The sequence below is a fragment of the Juglans regia genome, chromosome 4, assembly GCF_001411555.2.
Source record: "Juglans regia cultivar Chandler chromosome 4, Walnut 2.0, whole genome shotgun sequence".
NCBI lineage: Eukaryota > Viridiplantae > Streptophyta > Magnoliopsida > Fagales > Juglandaceae > Juglans > Juglans regia.
The window spans coordinates 22,861,181-22,882,182 of NC_049904.1; the positions used below are offsets into that span (position 1 = coordinate 22,861,181).

The 21,002-nt window shown below is 39.8% G+C and overlaps 1 pseudogene; it reads left to right on the top strand.

Annotated features, from left to right (window-relative positions):
* Nucleotides 1–6,452: 6,452 nt before the first annotated feature.
* Nucleotides 6,453–20,086, top strand: LOC108981358 (annotated as a pseudogene).
* Nucleotides 20,087–21,002: the final 916 nt, after the last annotated feature.

A 21,002-nucleotide genomic window follows, 5' to 3' on the forward strand; every position in this document is an offset into this window, starting at 1 on the left:
ATCCATTAGCAGAAGAAATTTTTTTGATTGAACGCAACTCAAAGCATCCTATTCCAGAACTCATATTTGGAGTGACAGAATAACAATAGATCTCGGTAAATTAGGGGCTTACCTGTGTACACCTCTGGACGCTCGCGAAGTTAGATACGAGAAGAAATGGTGCGGCAGCTCAACAGAAGAGAAAGTAGTAGAAACAAGAAGAAGATGAATTGAAGAAGAAGAAAAATAAACATACCTGTGAACTCACGACGACATCCTTCGTGGCACATGGTGGAGTTCAGAGAGAGAGTTTAATCGGAAAGGGACTGAGAGGAAGCATATCGTCGAGCGACACAAAGGAGTAAGGGAAATAACTGGATGACGTGGTGAAAAATCTTCGGACCATGTGTCATGGCTAGGCCACGATGCCCTGGTGGCAAGTTGCTGGCGCAGCTTCGGCACAAAACATGCTCTGTTTTCATGTTTAAAAACAGAGATATTTGGTTTTCTCTGAGCAGTTGACTGGATGACGGTGGTTCACGGTGGAGGAAAAATGGGTTAAGGTGGTGGTGCACCGGGGTTACAGTGCTGCTAACTAAACATAGGGCTGTGGACGTGGGTTGTGGGGAGTTCGTGGGGGTGCAGCTTCGTGGGAGATTGCGGTGTGGACAACTCGACAGTGGGGTTACTTTCGGTGGTGGTGGATTGGGCTTTTGGAGGTGAAGCATCCGGTTTGAAGCTAGCTTCCACCGGCGTGGCGATGGAAGAAAACATGGACGGCATACATGGGAGTTGGTCGTGCTCTGTTCTCCATGTGGTGAAACAGAGGCTCACGGCGGATTTCTGGGTAGCCATGGGAAAATTCTATTCATCTGCCATGGATCGAAAAATCTCATGCAAGAGCAAACAAAGCATAGAATAAGAAATATATGGGAGGCCAAAAAATTTTTGGCACTCACTAGGAACCAAAGAAGATAAATATGACCGATGTGCTTGAACTGCCCAACAACCTTCCCATCTCCACTACTGCCACACGCCCCACCTCTGAAATGCATTTAAAAATCAAATGAATATGGAAATTTTGTTTGGAGATAGTATTCTGCGCCAAGGTAAAAAGTAGCTAATGAAAATTAGCGCTAGGCTCTAGTTGCCGCCAACTTTTAAAACTTAAATATGCCACATTTATTCTTTTCTTTAATATATATATTTCAAACATTTATCTGTAAAATATGAAAAAGTTATAAAAGAAAAGAGAAATACTTTAATCACAAAAAAATATATACAAGAGTAATTTTATAAATTGATGTGATTTTATTTAATTCGTTAGATTGTAAAGTATATCTGATAGACCACGTAAACCACGTCAGTTTTTGAAATTATTTTTGTATAATCTCTTTGTATCTGATGGATCACAAAAAGTATATTTGATCAACACCAATAAAAAACGCTCATGATAAAACTTTACAAAACATGAGAAAATGATTGAAAAAAATACATAAAATAGAATAATGAGTTTTTTAATTTTTATTTTCTTTTTAACTATTTATTGGGTCTAGGTAGGAAAAAAGAAACCGAAAACCTAGTGAAACAAACCAAACCGATGGATTTAGTCCGGTTCAAAATCTGTTCGGCTAAATATTGGTTTCAATTTTTACAAAACTGGTTGAAACAGGTCCGATTTCGCTTTTCCATTTTCTAACAACGAACATGTTCATATAAATATTTTAATTTATCATATTATATAAAATATGATTTATATGATTTTTTATATTATACATAATTTTTATATATAATTTATATAAAATAATTTTATATTATATACTAAATTATAATTAATATAACATTAAATTTTAAAATCCTAGTATTCATGAATGATAATAATCTAATAACATAAAATTAATATAATATTTAATATAACATAAAATTAATCTTATAAATCTTAATATAACATTTGATATAATTTTTTAATCTTAAAGTTGAACATTTGATCATATGTTATTAAAAAGTATATATATGTAACCATCATATTTCACAATCGTATATGTAGCCAAGCGTATTATCACTAACATATATAATTTTATATATAAATAAGTTAGACACTAATATATTATCACTAACATATTATCATTAACATACATAATCAAATACTATATCACTATATGATATTATTTTTATATATATACATACACACTAATACTAATACTCTTAGTAATCCACTAAATATAAATAACTATATAAATCACTGTAGTATTAGCAGTTATACTAATACTATTGTAATGCCCGTTCTTGTGGTGAGACTTTTTATAAAATATTTTAGAAAGGACGACGGGAATTATCGTTCCATTTAAAACTTTTCACTTGCATACCTAGGGTGCAAGACTCTACGTTTCTAAAATAAAATATGATTTCGCAATAAAAGAGGTTTATACCAAAAAATATCAATTTTAATAATAAAAATGCCTCTCGTACAATTAAAACTCATGCCTAGACTTCCATGTCCGTCCTAGCCATTCAGTTCCTGTGGGGGGAGGGGCATACATAAAAACTAAAATGAGTCGAAGACTAGTAAGCATTACTTCATACGGTTAAAATATAACAACATAGGTTTTCATTCATGCATTCATTATTCATACATACTATACGTGCATGCATACGTGTCATACGTGCTTTCGTTTGAAAATGTTACTGGACGGAGTTTTTCTTTAATGGTCTTTCCTTTCATAAAACGTGTCTCCCGTCAGTGCCTTCATTGCTTCAAGAGTCATTGGACAGAGTTTTGCTTTTAAAAGACTTTCTTGTCATAAAACGTTTCTCTCGTCAGTGCCTTCATTTCTTAAAACGTTCGTGCTCTCTTGCATTCATGCATTCATACATTCCTGTATACATGCATTCTTTCTTATCACTTTCATAGGCCGGTATACACTGTTACGTCCCATGTGTTAGGGTTAGCGGCCCTATGGCCAATGGATTCGCCTGTGGCCGCGGGTTGGAATCCCATTCCGTCAGGGTACAACACTGGATGCACTACTAGCACCACTGCCTGGCATTGCAATCTGCACATTCATTCATTGGGTACCCATTTTCATTCATTCATATGGCCGTTACGTATTTTCATACATTTCATGATTTGATTTCCTTCGTTCATTCATGTCAGCTCAAAAGAGCTAGAGCTTTCATTCATTTCTTGTCTTTCATTTAACATGTCATTTCATGAGAAAACGTTCATTTCATGGAAAAACATCATTTAAAATATGGGCTTGAACTTCGTCTCTCACGGCATCCATAAGCATCACCTTGAATGTCGTCTTTCGTGGCATCCACGAGAATCACTTCTTGGCATCCATGAAAGCGTCGGTTCGTAAGATCCATGAAAGCCTCAGTTCTCATGTCTTTCTTTGCTTTCCTTTTTCGTGAGAAAACATCATTTGGGGCGTAAGATCGAAAATCATCTTTCATGCATTTTCATTAGTTCATGGATTTTCTTAGAAAATACATACAATAGATACACCTTATAGTCATCTATTCACATGCGTACAATTAATACTTTGAGTGCGTAAATAAGGGCTGCCAATGAGGGGCCGTACATACTTATACCTTTGAACACTTAGTATGTTCTTTCTTAAAGCATCTTTCGTTTCTTTTCTTAAAGCGTCTTAAAGGACAAACTTTTCGTTTTCGTTTTCTTTTATTTTATAAAACTCTAGAAGAGTATGAACATAACGCTTACTTGGACTCCATTCTACTTGCATATCATGCAGTCCATTCATGTGCGTGTCAGATGGCAACCTACATGCATAAACATAACCTTAGCATCATTCTCTATCTAATACATAAGCAACTTAAACTATAAACTGAGCTATATTTCACTTAGAGCACTCTCCTTCTATCCCGTGCTCTTACGTGTTCCTTACTATGTTAAAACCTTCGAGGACCCATTGCAGTCACCACATCTTCCAACTCAGGTCTTGCCTCGAGTGCTCATCCACTAAAGTGAACCCATGATTCACCTTTAAGACCTCTGTCTCATTCTTCTCATTAACCACGTTCCGACACATGACTTAGACCGACTAAGTCACGCATCCCTTCCTTAGACAGTCCACTCGTCACTATCTCCATGCACCTTAGCCCATACTAATCCTCATTCTCATCTATACAAACCACACGACTCTAAGCCAACTCTGAGGCTTAAGCACCATGCAACTATACTCAGGACAGATTACCTATTACATATGGTGAATCCGTCCAGCACATGTGTCTCACCATGTTACACATGTACTCTACCCCTTATCACCTAAGATCAACATGTATAACACGTTGATCACCAATTTGGAGGGAGAAGGATCATACTTCAGTACCAACCTTCTCTTAACCCGGCTAGCATGACTCCTCATGCTACTTGTCCATTTTGACAGTTCATCTCAACACTTAACGCGACAAGACTCCATTCATAACCACGTCTTATGTCACGTCATACAGCTCGAGACTATCCCCAAGCTACACCGTGACCTTGTTGCGTCACCCAACATCTTGCCACGTAAATTCCTAACTCATTATGAGTACGGTTCCTCACGTACTCCCGACACATCATGACATCTCGTCACGTTCCCATTACACCATTCCTACACTATCACTTCACCCATCGCAAGCATGACTGCCAATAACCACGTCACTAAGTGACGTTGCCCAGTCATGCTTTCCTTGCTCACTCTTACACTTGTCATTCTACTTCACCCGTAATTCCAGTCATAAGTCCAACACGGTGACACTTGTCACCTCAGACTACAGGCTACACCACAATTACTTCGGAACACCGTTCCACAGTTCCCGACACTACTCACCACGTTCTACGCCCATCAACCATTCAACCATCCTTATCTCTGCGACACGCCACATGGTGTATCGTTGCACCTCATGGAGTACACTCCACGCATACTCCCTTCACACATGTTACGACCAATCACCACTATGGCGTACACGCCATATGGTGCATCACTTCACAACATGGAATATACTCCGCGTGTACTCCCCTCATACATACCACGTCATATTACCATTATGGCATACACGCTATATGGTGCATCAATCTGGCATACAGAGTACATTCCATATGTACTCCCTTTACACACACCACGCCACATCACCATTATGATATATTCACCATGTGGTGCATCATTCCACCATATGGAGTACACTCCGCGTGTACTCCCCTCATATATACCACGCCGCATCACCATTTTGGCGTACCCACTATATGGTGCATCATTCCGCCATACGGAGTACATTCCACATGTACTCCCTTCATACACATCACGCCACACAGAGTATACTCAGCGTGTACTCTTCCCATTCCACATACATCGCATCACCCATACAGTACAAGCTCCATAACCACATTATGTAGCACAGTCCACAACACTTCACAACACATTACGCATACAAGCCCAACACTTCGCTACACAGCACATCACCTCTCCACACTGCACAGATATGCCCAACACTTCATTACACAGCACCACATCACAATATCACAACTCCACAATACCAACAGCACAGTCCACAACCTAGTCAACTAATCAATATCTAACATAATAACAAGGGATAGAGAGTTATACCATCGACGGGATAACCCGTGCGTTGCTCGTTGACCGTCACGGTCGAAGACGTTGGAAGGGTCGTACGTGGTGGCTAAACCGCATACGGGGACCGTTTAGGCATTTGGATAGCTAGGTGTGGTCTTGGAAGTGCTCGTGGTAGTCTTGGAGTGGTGACAAGGAGCATAACACGGCGGATCTAGCAGTGTACAGTGGTGATTAGCCACGCGCAGTGGCTGTCCATCACATGCAGTGACTAACCACCACTCAAAGTGGTGGTTTGGAGCTAGGGTTCAGCTAAGGGAGGTGCGGTGGAGCTCATGGTGGCACTGGGGTGGCGCCACGGTGGAGGAAGGAGGGAATGACTGTGTAAGAAGGGGGAGAAGCCCTTGAGAGAGTGAGGGAGAGTGTGCGTGCATGGATGTCAGATCGGGGCCAAGGGTGGTCGGGATGGCTTGGTGGTGGCTTGAGGACTGAAGGTGGCGGTTACACGCCGTGGGTGGCGATGCACGCTGTGGAGGGTGTAAAACCTGTGCGGAGGAGGAGCCTCAAGCGGTGGATCAATGGGAGGCTATGGGCCTCGGGTCATGTGGAGGAGGAAGGGGGAGATCGTGATAGTGCTTGGCAACCGTGGGTGGCCATGTACGGCGGCGCACGATGGTGAACAGGTAAGGAACCCGTGTGATAACCCGTTTCGGAAAGAGAGGGAGAGAGCTGCCGTGAAGGGTTGGGTTCGATGGGGCTGTCACCGGTGATGGCTGGATGAGGTGGTGACCAACGGCGGGGCTGCAACGTCAGCATTAGGCGGTGCGAAGTGAGGAAACCGACAGGAGAGAGTTGCTCGCGTGGGGGAAGGGGAAGCTGCCGCGCGGGACAACGACGATGGGGGATGTCGGCGGTGGTGGAGGTGAGAGCTGCCGATGCACGGCGGCGCCCGGCTGTGGGATGGAGCATCAGGCGAGAGAGACGCAGCGTACTGTGTACGCTTGAGGGAGAGGGAGGAGAGAGAGAGAGCTGGGGAAAAGTGAGGGAGAAAGGGAGGGGTCTGGGTATTTAACCCAGTCCCTTCGTCTGGGATCCAAGTAACGATCTAACGATGGATCTCAAATATTGATTTGAAAATGCGTAAAATATTAACTTAATTAAAAATACTTAGAGGAATTAAGGTAGAATATTATTTTAAACTAACTTTAATTTATAAAATAATATTCCTTCATCATTAATAAAATGATGAAGTCTCACTTAACATATTAAAGAGAATAAAACCATTTAATTAATAAAAGCTTTCAACATAATCTAAACCACATAATATCTTAAATAGTTGAAATCATTTTAATAATGATATTAAAATGATTTCTAACAATTATAATATTTTTAGAACTCTTCAAGAATATTAGAATTATCCTACTTAAAATCAAGTTTAGTTCAATAACACTGGAAATATTCTTTATAATATTCCAGCACATTTAAAACACTGGGCGTGCCCTAGAAGCCGCACGACATCTTTTGAAGCACGTCATCGTGGTTCGGCACGCATGACGAGTCTCGCAGTCGCTGGATAGAAGGGGCAGATAAATCACATAATTTATGCCCTCAGGATTTACTTACGTCATAAAGAAGGAACGTACGTTAGAAAGAGGGAAGTGAACAATTTAATTTTGGAAACTGCGTTTTATATGGAGTGAATATGTTATCTATCTAAAGAAATCCTCGAATATATTTTTTGTACAATTTATTTATTTACTGTTAATTGTTTTGTTATCGATCTTTTGTATCTATGAAAGAGTCCCCAAACACATCTTCTATCTTTTGCAAACAGAACTTCGAGAATTCAATTCTTTTCGTTAGATTTGGCAGTAATGTTGAAAAGAAAAATAAAAACTTTTCTGTTCCTTACTCTATAGATGGCTTTGCTTCTAAATTTTATTTCGGAAATTTTAATTAATTAATGTTGACTCATTATTCCATTTATATACTTTGTCAGCTTTATTGATCCAACGACCAAAATTCCATATACAAGGGAGTTTTGATGGATAATGATTATTTTCTTATCAAAAGTTTTTTTCTTTTTTCTTTTTTGGAGTTTGTGGATTATGTCAATCCAGAAAACTTGTTGAATGTCAGAAGATGGAGCTATTCTATTTGTATGTATAAACTGGACCCTATATTATTATTTCCCCCCTTTTTTTTTTCCCCCTATTAACTCACTCTGCTCTTTGTGTAGGTATGCTGTTGTTTTTGGCGCTTTTGTTGCACGGATGGCATTTATGGTTGGAATTGACTTCAGTGCAAAACTTATGGCTTCTCTTGCTCTATGTTTTGAGGTTATCAAACCGTTATTATTGCTAGTTGTTCCCTACAAAATTCTTTGACTACTTATAAAAAAAATTAGAAAAATGTATTGAGAAAAATTATGTTTTTTACCCAGGATGAATACCACAAAGAAGACACTCTTTCTTTGCGATATCTCTCTCTTCTGCTATCCTATTCGTACATGTTTGAAGTTTGCTCAACGTAAATAACTTCTGTTAACTTGGACTCTTACTCTGTAAAATTATCACGGCAAGAGGTGAAAAAAAATCAGTACATGTGAAGATACATGCTTCAATTTGAAGGCAGAGTTAATCCTATGATGAACACATGCACAGATGTGATGTACATACTGTAAATATCAGTTCCTTTACATTCAAATTTGTTGTAAGAGATGAGGCTATATATTCTATGATAGCTCTGAAATTGCTTCAACTCCCTTCAAAAGAAAAGAGTGTATTGGGACATTGTGTTTTTGTTGAAATGAAAGCAGTTTTCTTTATGATATTATGGTGTGATTTGTCCATGTTTTGGGCATATATCCGGCATCAGTTATATATAATGTTTTATCTGTGCAATGGGTCAAGTGAGAGAAAATCCTCTCCGTACACTTTCTTTCTCTAAATTTTTACATGAAATTTGATGGTTTTTTGTTAGCTTCTTTTGGCTAGAAAGAATCATGTCTCATGTGAAAGTTGTAGTTATTGAACAAAAATCTTTTGAGGTAGTTAGGGAGGGTAGATGGTTGTTTCTCACAGAAAAAGGGAGGAAGTTTGTGATAAGTATGAGAATGGAGCTAGCCACTGCAAGGTGGTTTAGCAAAGCCTTGGAGGATGGGAGAAATGCTAGGAGAAAAGGATTTTATGCAAGCCATCGGGAAGGGGACAGAGGCTTCATGGTGCAAAGATGTGCAAATTTTCAGGGAGAGTTCATGGTGATGGAAGAGTATCAAGGGGGTGGACGTCGGAGATGCATTCTAGTCCCAGATGAGAAAGATGGAAGAGGATGGTGGAAGCTGGCGGAGTTGTTAAGGGAGGCTTCTGGTTCAGGAGGGCAGGCACCACCAGCGGCAATGAAGACTTTGAAACCTGCTTCATACAAGGAGGCCCTTCAACAATGGAGGCCTGGGAACCAATCCCATCAACTGGACAGGAGGGCTGTTAGTGGGGTTGTCAGTGGTGCCGTGTCCGTAGGTGAGGAAGATGGCAGGAGAGTTGTTGGTCTTCAAAAGGAAATGGTCGTGCGTGTCTTGTCTGACATGCAAAATCAATTGGGGGAGCTGCAAGAAAAGATCTGCTTTTTGAAGAAGTGCGTTGAAGAGCAGGAGTGTCAACTGGGGGCTGCTCTTATTCAGCTGTGGACCCACGGGATGGGCTTAAGGCGCAATCCAAGGGCAAGGCCCAGCTTAGGCCTGGCCCTTCAGATGGGCGAAGGCCCAGTAGACTGGAAAACAGACCCAGCGGGTCTGTTTGGAGGAGACGAGGGGCCTCCCTCCCACATGCTGCGGTGGGACCAGTTGTGGACGGCGGGGCTCTTCCTCAGGTGACGGCGAAGGGGTTGCGGCCACCGGCGAAGATAGTGGTAACGGCAACAGTAGCAGAACCGGCGGAGGCAGCTGTATCGGAGGAGATATCGGGTTTAGAGGCTCAGCCCGAAACTCTTGTTTCGGTAACGGGTAGCGAGCCAAATCCTACCCAGAACTGGGCGATGGACACCTCCGAGGATAGTGGAGGTCCGACGGAGAGGGTATGCAGTGCGACCGACACGATAGACTTTCAGCAAGTCTCGGGAGTGAAGGACAAGCCCGATTTGCTTGACCCGATGCAGTCTCTTGGGTCGGATGTGGGACAGAATCGGGCGATGGTCACTTGTGACCCAAGAGGTGGTCCGACAGAGTCATTCTTGATGCCGACAGAGGTAGTGGAGAATTTCAAAGGCTTGGTGGAGAGTTCAACAAAAGTGGGAGGTTCACAGGGAGGGGAGATAATCTGCGGGCTGACAAAGGAGAGTCCTGAGCTGTTGCAGAGGGGGGAGAAAGAGCTTGTTGTGTGGGAATATGAGGGTGGGTCAGAGGAGAAGGAGATAGAAGAGGAAGGCACTTTGATTAGGGTTGAACCAGCCGCATCTTCAGCAGATGAACCATCAGAAGATGACCCTATACCGATAAATATGATTTCCCCTACTCTTCCATCTGATTGGGTTTTGAAAAAGGTGGAGGAACTTAAGAGTTGTATGGGGATTTCGTGTGAGGGATACGAGGAACAATTTAAGGCACTGATAATAGCAATGGAGGCAGGTCATCATGGTGTAGAGTCGAAAAGAGAGAGGGAGTTGAAGAGGCTGACTTGGTCCATTAATTATGAGGGGAAAGAGGGGAGTGCAAGCCGTGGAAGAAATAAGGGGAGGGCTGGTTCAGTTGTAAAATGATGCACAAAATTTTGATTTGGAATGTTAGGGGGCTGAACGAGATCAACAAACGCCTCCGTATTAGATCTCTTTTAAGACAATGGAAGATGGATATCGTTTGTCTACAAGAAACTAAACTGAAGCTAATCACCAGGAAAATTATAAGAAGCATATGGAGCTGTCAATATGTAGGATGGTCTTATTTAGCTTCGAAAGGGGCTTCGGGTGGAATTTTGGTCATGTGGGACAAAAGGGTAGTGGAAAACATAGAGGAATTTGTGGGGGAATATTCGGTGGGGTGTAGCTTCAAAAACACAGAGGATGGCTTTAAATGGGCCTTTGGAGGGGTGTATGGTCCCAATTTAGATAGCGAGAGGCGGTTACTTTGGGATGAACTTGCTGGTCTATGTTCTTGGTGGGATGTACCTTGGTGTTTTGGGGGAGATTTTAACGTGACTAGGTTCCCTAGTGAAAGATCAGGGGAGGGGCACAATCTTGCTATGGTGGAGTTTTCGGATCTAATCTTTGAATTGGGTCTTATGGATTTACCTTTGATGGGAGGTGACTATACTTGGGCTAATAATCAAAGCTGGTCAAGATTGGACAGATTTCTCATATCTCCTTCTTGGGAGATTCATTTTCCAGATTTGTGTCAAAAAAGGCTTCCAAGGTTAAGCTCGGATCACTTTCCGGTTATGTTGGATTGTGGTGGCATTCAAGGGGGTAGAAGGCCTTTTAAGTTTGAGAATATGTGGCTAAAAACAGAGGGGTTTGTGGATTTGATTAGGCAATGGTGGAATTCTTTTCAACTTCAAGGTACTCCTAGCAATGTGTTGGCTGGAAAATTAAAGGCTTTGAAGAAGGAATTGAAGACATGGAATGAGCAAGTATTTGGGGATGTAAATTTGCAAAAGAAGAATTTATTTCAAGAGTTACAAAGTTTGGAGGGAGTAGGAGATGTGCTAAACCGAAAAGAGCAAGTGGTTTCTGAACTAGAAAGGCTGCTACTTATGGAGGAAATTTCTTGGAGACAAAAGTCAAGGGCATTGTGGCTTAGGGAGGGGGACAAGTGTACAAAATTTTTTCACCGAGTTGCGAACTCACATAGGAGGTTTAACACTATAGAGTCCATGAATATTGATGGAATCACTTCTAATGTTCAAGCTGAGATTAAGGATCATGTGGCTGGATATTTTGTAAATTTATTGTCGGAACCTTATGTGTGGAGGCCTACTTTAGATGGACTAACTTTTGAGACCATCGATCAAAGTAGTAGGATTGGCTAGAGAGACCATTTGAAGAGGAAGAGGTTCAGCTGGTAATCAGAAAAATGAACAAGGATAAAGCTCCGGGACCGGATGGATTTACTATGGCCTTTTTTCAGACTTGTTGGGAGGTGGTAAGGGAGGATGTCATGCAGGTTTTTCAGGAATTTTACAGTTTGGGCAGATTTGAAAAGAGCTTGAATGCTACTTTTATTGCACTAATCCCTAAAAAGGCGGGTGCTTTAGAGGTACAAGATTTTAGGCCTATCAGTTTAGTGGGAAGCATCTATAAAATACTTTCCAAAGTTCTTGCTAATAGGATGAGCACAGTTATGGATAAGATTATCTCCACGACTCAAAATGCCTTTGTTAGAGGGAGACAAATCTTGGACTCGGTCCTTATAGCAAATGAGTGTTTGGATAGCAGAATCAAGTCGGGTGAACCAGGTATCTTATGCAAACTAGATATGGAGAAGGCCTATGATCATGTTAACTGGAACTTCTTGCTCTATATGTTGAATAGATGTGGGTTTGGGGAAAGATGGAGGATGTGGATGAAGCATTGCGTGTCAACGGCCCGTTTCTCGGTATTGGTAAATGGTGAACCGGTGGGATTCTTCAATAGCTCGAGGGGACTAAGACAAGGGGATCCATTATCACCCCTTTTATTTGTTCTCATCATGGAGGCTCTAAATAAAATGGTGTCGGCTGCGGTAGATGGGGGATTTTTTTCAGGATTTTCTGTGGGTGATAACAATCATGGGTCCATCATTATTTCACATCTTTTGTTTGCGGATGACACATTGCTGTTTTGTGAGGCAGATGTAGGTCATGTTCAAGCTTTGAAGGCTATCTTACTTTGTTTTGAAGCGGTATCAGGGTTGAAGATTAACCTTGCTAAGACGGAGATGGTTGCGGTGGGAGATGTTGGTAACATTAGGGGGTTGGCGAACATTTTGGGATGTGTGGTTTCTTCGTTGCCATTGAGGTATCTCGGTCTCCCGTTGGGGGCTCCTTTTAAGGCTAAAACAATTTGGGAGGAGGTGGTGGAGAAAATAGAGCGTAGGTTGGCTGGGTGGAAAAGATTGTATTTAACCAAAGGCGGGCGTATCACTCTTATCAAGAGTACTCTATCTAATCTTCCCACATACTTTTTGTCTCTTTTTCCTCTCCCCATCAGCATTGCAAATAGAATAGAGAAACTTCATCGGGACTTCTTGTGGGGCGGAATAGGAGACGAGTTTAAATTTCATTTAGTAGGATGGGATAAGGTGTGTACCCCTTTGAGAGATGGAGGATTGGGCGTTCGGAATATGAGGGCTTTTAATAAGGCTCTAATGGGCAAATGGTTGTGGCGTTATAATAAGGAGAGGGAAGCTTTGTGGAAAGGGGTGATAGACATGAAGTATGGAAGTACTCGGGGGGGGTGGTGCTCTAGAGAGGGGAGGGGGGCATATGGTGTGGGGCTATGGAAGTTCATACGGAAAGGTTGGTGTTCCTTTGTTCGTCATACTCGGCTATGTTTGGGGAATGGCAATCGGATTAGCTTTTGGCATGATGTGTGGATGGGAGACACGGCATTGAAGGAGGCTTATCCCCCTATTTTCAGAATTACAAGGGACAAAGAAGCTATGGTGGCTGACTTGAGGGTTATTACTAATGGCATACAAGAATGGAACATTAGCCTTACTTGTGATACTCATGATTGGGAAGTGGCGGAGCTGGTGGAGTTTCTTAACTTGCTGTATACTGCTGATATGGCTGTCACAAATGAAGATGAGATGGTATGGAGACCTTCTAGGAAAGGGATTTTTTCTGTACGCTCCTACTATGAATCTTCTACCATACAACAGAGGCAGATTTTTCCTTGGAAGAACATTTGGAGGAGTAAGGCACCTACAAAGGTGGCTTTCTTTGTCTGGACAGTAGCTTTAGGGAAGATTCTGACTATTGACAATCTTAGAAGACGGGGTTTAATTATTACAGATTGGTGTTGTATGTGTCGAAATAGTGGTGAATCAGTGGACCATCTACTCTTACATTGTGAGTTTGCAAGAGAAGTTTGGAATTATTTCTTTTGTAGAATGGGTATTACATGGGTAATGCCGGGAAGAGTGGTGGAACTACTAGCAAGTTGGAGAGGGATTACTGGGACACCACAGATAGCAGCAATGTGGAAGATGGCTCCTTTATGTATTCTTTGGTGCATTTGGTGTGAAAGAAATGATAGACTTTTTGAGGATCATGAACGTTCCTCAGAAGAATTTAGGATTTTTATGTGGAAGACTCTTTTTATGTGGGCCATTGCTTTAGATTTGCATGGTCTCAGCTTCCATGATTTTCTTGTAACTGTTTTAGTTCCTAATTAGGTGTATTCACATGTATACCTCCAGTGTACCGGGGATATGCCTACTCTTTGATAAATAAAATACCTTATTACTTATCAAAAAAAAAAAATATATCCGGCATCAGGAATGTGATACCCCATATGATGAGGATAAGGGGTGGTGTGTGGAATCCCGCATTGCTTGGGAAGAAGAAGTTCTTGCTCTTTATAATGTTCCAATGGGGCTCCAATTGTATCGTTGACTAGTCCTTATGGAGTATGGGCCATATGATTTGGGCTTTCATTGAGGTGTTACAAGGAACAACATGAGTGATTGAATCCCTAACTTGAGCTATCTAAATTGCAGTAGTTGCTTGATGAGTGATGTGTCCTTGTGCAAAAGTTTCACTGTCTGTTTCAGTTAGTGTGCCTTAAATTTTTGTACAGTATGTAACAATCCTTTCTAATAGCTGTATTTCTGACGATTCGTCTCAGTGAGTTGATATATGGCTTTTTGATAATGCTGAGCAAGCGATTAATGGAGATAGATGTCTCAACCATCTTGACAACTTTGCAATGTAAGCCCCTTTAAACTTTTGATATTTGGTCTTTGCATATGTGGATTTTTTAGCTTTTATACCTTGTTATCAGAATTCTATCAACTTTAAACTTCAAGGGGGTCCATTTTTAGTAAATCTTGCATATCAAGCACTTTATATAGTGTTTTTGTGCTTAAAATCGGCATCATGTATATTTCCAAACCAGTTATTGTTTGCAAATGGGATCCATTTTTTGGCAAGTGCTTGCATGTCACACATTTTATATAATATCGATTTTGTGCTTAAAATCAACATCATGATATATATCCAATAACCAGGTATCATTGTTTGCTTTGTTTTGTTTGCATGCTCTAGTGTTTGCATTCTATATTTTATGATAGCCTGAAGTTATTGTTCTATCTTTTGTAATTGCATGATGGCATCAGCAACTTGTCTGATTTGAACTACTATTAACTGCACAGGCTATGGAATGAAAATCAGGAGTGATGATCCTTCTGCAATGAAAAATTTTATTCTCAGTATTCAGAATAGGGTGAACGAGTTGAAAGCTTCTTCTGGAGATGGCCAACAAAATATAAATAGCAAGAGAGCAAGTTTATTAAACGTTTTAGCATTATTATGAATTCTTCACCTTTTTTTTTTTGTTTCATAATTGCAGAGATTGTAATTGGTGATGCTTGCAGATGGAATTCATGCTTGAAACCATATGTGACATCAAGAACAACAAGAAAAGGCCTGAAGAGGATCCCGCTTATCACACCCGAATAAAGAAATGGCTACAAAAGGTCTTTCTAGTTAATAGTTTCATTCTTTTAACATTTAGTTCAGCATATTTTTTCTAGCATGTTTTATTACTCTTTGTTATTTTTGTAATGGGACTTGGGAGGATAGGTTTTGGTTTGAGGAGGCTTGACTTTTAACTTTTAAGGGGCTACCACTGGTGTGGCGGTGGGAGATTGTCTCTAAGATCAAATCATAGATCCAATTACAATGTTAAGACTGTAAAGAGTTCAAATAGTACCTGTTAATTTTCTTGAAATGATAAATATTATTCCTAGTAATAGCAAGTTGCAGTAAAAAAGCACAATAAGGGGTGCATCCTATTTATTACTCATTTTAAGATAGATTGTTTTTAAGAGAAGCACCCAAGTAATATACATTGTAGTTTCAAGACAGCAGTGAACATGTTTTGGTTCATACATTGACTATAATAGCTTGGTACCGAAACCTTATAAATGATTATGAACTTCATTTTGTCTCAATTTAGCTAGGAGTTTTAATTTATAATTCTTTCTTTTTTTTTGTTTCTTGTACTTTGCATTTTTTTTTTTTTTGCTTCTGATTAATATTTAACATTGACCACTTTGTCATTACATTAGTCATAGCTGCCATGTTTTACTTGGGACATAAAAATGTTTTTGCTCCTTCCCCATGATTATTGTCTCTCCTTAAAATTCATGAGGTTGCTCTCTCTTTGAAACTTCGTTTTTGCACGCCAATGTAAAATTGTGAGTTATATGGTCTCACCTTGAAGGTTACCTCTTCTTGACAAAAAAAAAAAACTTCTCTCCCGGTGCCAATAACGACACCCGGTGCCAGTAAAAAAAAAAAAAAAATCAAAGTTGTAAAAATTAGTTGTAAATGGGTTGTTAGTGTATCATTACTCAACCCTTAGGGGTCAGCTCAAGTGGTACGAACCTTGGTCATGGTGGTATGCTTCCTCCAAGTCTAAGGTTTGAACCCTTGGGTTCAAACAATTTCTAGGGGCCATTGAATAGAATTCTAATTGCCCGGGGTGCACTTGCAGTAAACTCCTTATCAAGAGCCTATGCACCCCTGGGATTAGTCGGGGCTTTGTTCCCGGATGCCCAGAACCAAAAAGAAGTGTATCATTACTCTAGGCATGAAAGTATGACTAGGAATAGGGATAGCTCATGGAAACTCAAGATAATCTAAATTTATTTTAACATTTTGCTTTTCGAAATAATAAGTGTCAGATTTGATTTAGGAAGACAATTCAATTTTTCATTATCTTTTTGTATGACATTGAGTCCTTGGTTACTCTTTATTTTCAGTTAAGGGTAGAAGATGTTTTAATTAGATGGCTCAAATGGAGCAAGCATGTTGATCCTAAGAAGAAGGGCCAATGGTCGTTGTCAGGTGACATGGCTTCCACAGTGGACAATGCTAAGGAAGTTGCCAGCAATATAGACAAAGAGATTCTTGAAGCCCAAAAAATGCTGCAGCTTGCTGCTGCACAGAGGATGAACACAGATGCCAGAAGGGCGATCTTTTGTATGGTAATGCGTGGGTTGGACTACATTGATACATTTGAGAAGCTTCTAAGGTTGGATTTACATGGAAAGCAGGTGGGTGCCTTGTGGTTTTCTCCTTATTTTGACAACTATATTTAATTTTCTGATTGTTAATTTTCACTTATATTCACAGGACAAAGAGATCATGCGTGTTCTTGTAGAATGCTGTTTACAGGAGAAAGTATTTAATAAGTATTACACTGTTCTCGCTTCCAAGTTGTGTGAGCATGACTAAGACCACAAGTTCACTTTACAGGTGTTCTCTCTCTCCTTTTTTTATTTATTTTTTTATTTTGGTGACTTTAGAATGAGATTTTTGGTAAAGCAAGGCCAGAAATTTTGTTTTTAAATTTCAGACACATGGTTTGTCATGTAAATTCACATGTTCCATACCTTAGGTATGCTTTCTTTCTGATTTTTTTATAATTAATTGAAAAATATTATATCAGCTGATTTTGACAATTACATAATCTTGTGAAATTTGAGTTTGAACTAGGTTTGAATTGGAGATTGCTGGCCAAATAGCTTCTGGCTACTTGTAGAGATGATGAGATACTGCAGAATTTTTGGTTGTGGTTATAGCATGTCTAAGTGATTTTTGGTCCTTGCTTTAAGTGACAATCATCTTTTAGACTCAAGGGTTATTATGTGCAATGCAATTGTAAAAGACAATGAATACTTACATTATTTTGGTATATATATATTTCTGAGCAATGCAACCGAGGTCGGAAAATGCTTCCTAGGACTGAAGTAGGTGGATCTATTACCTTTTTGAACACTCTGATTATGTTACTGGAAGCTCATGCCTATGGTCAACCACATTTACACACCACATAGATATCTATGGAGAAATGTTGGTGATAGTCCTTGTATATTTCTTATGCCTTGGATGAAGGATTGAGTATTATTGTCAAAGAGGATGCAGAAATGAAATTTTTTATTGGTAGTAGATAATTAAATCGTCAGCTTGAATTTACATGGCAGTACAGGAGGGGCTTTTTAAGACAGGGCAGGGCAAGTTTTATGAATCAATTTGGTTTTATTGCATCTGAATCTGGCTTCAACTTTTATCACACACAAATGGAGAGTGGCTTAGTGTTTGAATTTCATTTAATTTGTTAATTTTAGCTGAATAACGAGTAGATAGATGTCAATACCATTCTCTTCCATTAGGACTTCTACATTACTCTGATTTATTGCATACATCATCGAAGTAAATGATGTAGCTGGAATTGTTATTTCTAAATCACAAGAAAACCTTGCATTTTAAAAGAGTGATGTTATTGGCCTTCCTTTTAGTTGGTTCTTTTCTTAGAGGACTTTGGAGGAACATCGACTAAGGTTTCCTTATTTCTCATGGGGAGAAGGACAAGTTTAAGGGGTGAGGAATATTACTTATAACTTAGGGCACGTTTGGCCTGCGGAGTAGAGCCTAGAAGCAAATAGGTATTCATGTGGAATAACAACAAACTAGAAGCAATAGATATTCCTTTCCTGTTGGGGGATCCCTTACTTTGCGGTAGAGGCCCCACTTAGGAGGGTGGAGGTGGATCCCTTGCTTTTCTCTTTTTCTCTTTCATTTTTCATTTCCACCCTTCACTACAAGAAATTATTATTATTATTATTTTAATTTTAGATTGTAAAACTTGTCTTCTAAGTTGTTAAAAACCCGTTCTTCAAAGTGTCATTTTATACATGTCTCTTTCTCTCTCTCACACACACACAGAAATCTCAGGTGATTCTCATAGGAGATAGTCTCTTCATCTGTCTTTTCTAACTGTTAGTTTCTTGACACTAGTACTTCAAATTGGGTTATCCAAAATACATTTTATGTATGTAAGTTTCGTTGGTGGATTGCATACAGTATTGGTTTTTTGATCAGTCTTTGTTGAGGCAAAGCTTTTTGCGTTTGGGATAGAGGATGGGATAACGGTCGTTTGTCGAAGTAGTGGTGGATGTCGTTCAATGTCACTAGGAAGGATGAGTGTTGCATACTAAATTTCCTTGGTGGAGACTGTCTTAGGTAGAGGGAAGAAGGGGGGTTGCGAAATCTCTTTGGGTGGGAAACACTGCTTGTGCTTCGATGTTCCAATACCTCCAGTCGATTTCTGGCCTTGAAGAGTATGGGGGGAAGAAGCGAGAATGGTATGTTGATCATTCCAGCTTGGAAGGCATTGAAGTCTTTTTATCGTGGAGCTTTGAATGGTTGAAAATCTCTTCCAGAAGTTTATTGGCCACGAAAACTACAAAATGCATGTATGCAGGTTTGAAGTGAAGACTGGTAGAGCAGGGGAAATATTGGTCAAAGCTCTTAAGAATGGGAATGTTAAGATGGGAAGAGTGTCGTATGTGGAGGCAGCTAAAGGCTGCAGACTGTTGCTATCTCTAACAAGCGCAATCTGGGCAACTCGAAAACTTTGTTGGTATAGCATGCAAGCAACAAAATAGGAATATTTCTAATTACCAGCTACAAAGGCTGTTGTAGAGATCCCTGCGATGTGCCTGAGGAGGACATGGTGAGGGAAAGTGCAGAGGGCAATGTTGTGAACACCTTGGTTTCAGTGAGAAGACAACTGGCTCTTTTAAATGAAAAAGGTGCAGTGTGCTTTAGACAAGGTGGATATGGGTTTGAAGCTTAACGAGCTAAATCTAAATGCAGGCCTGCTTACTCAAATTAATCAAGAAAGAAATACCCAGCCCACATTGTTTAAGAAGAAAGTCCTTAATGAGTAATGTAATCCATGGGCTAGTAAATCTATTCCAAGTAGCAAATCAGATCCACTCTTAAGAGGATGGATATTCTTTTTCCTTTTTTTTTTTCCTGTGTGGTTTATTTATTTCTTTATCATTTTGAAAATGTAGTGCCCTTTCTATGTTCTTTTTCCTAAAATAATTTTTTTTTATCTTGCTTTTACCTGCTGTAATATATTTCTCAGTTTTGCCTTTGGGACCACTTCAAAGAGCTGGAGTCGATGCAGCATACTAGGTCATTGCACCTGGCAAAATTTGCAGCAGAGATGCTTGCTTCTTTCACCCTCTCCCTAGCAGTTTTGAAATCTGTAGAATTGGGTGATATCAGGCAGCTCACCCCAAGACGGATTATGCACTTCCGAATGCTATTTGAGGCCCTTTTTGTGTATCCTGATAAAGCTCATATGGAACATATTCACCTGTGTGGCTGTCACCCCTGAGCTCGAAAGTCTTAGACATGGCATTGAGTTTTTCATCAAGGAGTAAGTTGTGAAAACCAATAAAGCCATCACAGAAAAATTTAGGGTTGTAAAGAGAGCCCTTAATAATGCTGAAGGAATCCTCATGTGAGTCTCCATTCTCACCTTACCAATTTTGTAGGGTTTTTTTTTTTAATAATAATAATAATAATAAGTCAAGGACACCTATCCAATAGTGATCATTTTCCAATTTTATTAAAAAAATTCTCACTTATGGCGGAGGAATAGCATGGTAACAATAAACCAATTTTGTAGGTTAGAGTGTACTACATTCTAATTTTATCACCACAGCAAATTTTTGAATATGCCGACCTTTTTGTGTATGGCAGTTGAATTATTTAGAAGGATAAGAGTATTATGCAGATGGTTTTCTTTCCTTTTTCTTTGGCAAAGCATGGTATATAAAATTTTTTGTATTTACTCCACTCTCAAAGATGCTTATGCTCATTCTCATATGTTGAGTGAGCTCTACAGTTGCCACCCAATTGAATCTTGTGTGTCAAATTTAATATTATACTATGATAAACTTTAATGACTTATGTAATGGTGTGATTACACTGATTCCAGGGAGGGATTGTGCATTAGGTTAAGACCCATTTCTCACTAACGAAAAAAAATAACTGATTTTGTTAGATATCTTCTCTCTTTTCTAATTTGGTGCGAAGCCACAATGAAAAAGGGGGGAAAAAAATAACAAAAAGCCATTATAGCGGAATTACCCAGAACGGTTTGAACCCATGCATATTACAACAATTAGGGTCCGAGAAATCACACTCTCTATTGCAGGGCCGAGGCTCCTTGCTCTTTCAAATTCCATTTTGTATTTCTCTCAACTCTTTTTAATGATACAATAAATTAGAATAAAGCAAGGGTATCCCAACAAAAAACAAACAAAAGAGGAGGAAAAGAAAACAAGATGAAAAACAACAAAAGTTGCCCAACCCACGCTACTCTCTATCCCTCCTCATCCTCTTCCTCTCCCTCTCATCCTGTGAGTCTCTCTCTCCTCTCTGAATGAGA